This window comes from Phoca vitulina, unplaced genomic scaffold, assembly GCF_004348235.1.
Source record: "Phoca vitulina isolate PV1807 unplaced genomic scaffold, GSC_HSeal_1.0 scaffold2, whole genome shotgun sequence".
In the NCBI taxonomy this organism is placed as follows: Eukaryota; Metazoa; Chordata; class Mammalia; order Carnivora; family Phocidae; genus Phoca; species Phoca vitulina.
Window position 1 is genome coordinate 18474799 of NW_022589705.1, and position 2054 is coordinate 18476852.

Here is a 2054-nt window from a genome sequence, read left to right on the forward strand (position 1 = left end):
CCTGCCTCCGGCGGCGCGTCACATCGTGCGATCCGCGGAGGAGCCCGCCCCGCCCCGCCCCGGCCACGTGACACCGCCCCGCCCTCTCGGTTGCTCTGCGTTCGTCCGGCCGCGAGGGAAGCCCAGGGGGAAGGCGCTACGCTCGCGGCTGGTGTAACCCCGTGCTCGCTTGGTCCTCACAACGGCCCTGGGCCGTAGGGACCCTTATAGTCCTTTCTTCACTAATGAAGAAATGTAAGTTTCTAAAAGTTACCTGCTCGTGGAAATACGGCTGATAAATGGTTGCCCCGGAAATCTGACCAGGCCTCCTCAGCTATTAGCGCTATCTCCAACGGTGTTCTAATCAAGACGGGAATCGAAGGGAACAGTTGAAATCGTTTTCCAGAAATAGTGGGTAAGGATAAACTGATTTTTCAGAAACAGTGTTTTCTCTTCGTGCTCAGTCCCTACTCCTCCTACCCACCTCCGGCTCCCCGGCTCAACTGGAGCATGGTTTCCAGCAGCTCCCTAGTCCCGGGACCTTTTATTTCCTGCCAATAAAAACGTACATAACCTATGTTACACTTTGTAACCAACTACTTGTTTTACTGTATTGCTTAAAAATCAACTTAATGGGGGTAAAATTCTAGAAATGACAGTTGACACAAGTGAAATACGGCTACAGAGTAAAGTATCACAATGTTAAATCTGATTGTGGTAACTGTACTGTTAGGTAAGAGACTATCCCTTTTCTTAATACACTGAAGTCTTGAGGAGTGAAGGGATGTGATGCATGCTACCTGCTCTCAAATAGTTAGGAGATAACATGTTTGTATATGTGAGGAGGGGGTGAGAGTGACAAAAAGGCAAGTTGTTAAAAATAGTGTTTTTGAGTATGGTGATTTTAAGATATGTTTACAAATTCAATGATATACTTTGGAAGAGATGGGGTCTAATTCTCCCCTTCAGTGTGGGACTGGGCTGAGTGACTCTTTTCTGTCTAATAGGATATAGCAGAACTGACTTCAGCGGGTAGGTCATAAAAGGCATGGCATCTTCCTGCTAGGTCTCTCTTTTTCACTCATTCTGGGCTCAAGTCTGGGGAAGCCAGCTGCCATTTATGACACTCAAGCAGCCTATAGCCAGGTCTAGGTGTCCAGGAACTGAAGCCTCCTACCAACAGCTATATGAGTAGTCTTGGAAGCAGATCCTCCAGTACTGGTTAAACCTTTAGCTGACTGCAACCCCTGCCAACATCCTGACTCCCAATTTCAGGAAATCCTGAGCTAGGACCACCTAGATTAGCCACTCTGGGTTCCTCGACTCTCAGAAGCTGTAAGATAAAAAGTACTTATTTTAAGCCACTAAGTTTTGGGGTAATTTATAATATAGCTGTAGATAGCTAATACACAGGGTAAAGGGAATGTGTTCTTTGTACTATTGTTGCAACTTTTTTTTTTTTTTTTTAAAGTAGGCTCCACACTGGGCTCAAACTCAAGACCCTAAGATCAAGACCTGAACTGAAATCAAGAGTTGGGGCACCTAACCAGCTGAGCCACCCAGGCGCCCCTATTGTTGCAACTTTTATGCAAGTTTGAGATTATTTCAAAATAAAATATTAAAAAATAAGTTTGAATTTTCGGTTCCTTCTATTTCTATATAGAAGAACATTTGACTAGAAATGGAAAACAAAAGCAATTTACCTTGATGGATAGTTCAAGTTACATTTTCCCATCAACAAGTAAACTCATCATTTTATTACTATTATTTTTTTAAATAGGCTCTACATCCAAGGTGGGGCTTGAACTCAAGATCAGGTGTGGCATGCTCTACGGACTGAGCCAGCCAGACACCCCTCATCATCTGTTTAAAAATATTCTATTGCTGAAACATTTAATTGAGCCCCAACCTGAAGCTCCTTAAGAAAGTCATGACAAGGGCGCCTGGGTGGCTCAGTCGTTAAGCGTCTGCCTTCGGCTCAGGTCATGATCTCAGGGTCCTGGGATCGAGCCTCACATCGGGCTCCCCGCTCGGCGGGAAGCCTGCTTCTCCCTCTCCCACTCCCCCTGCTTGTG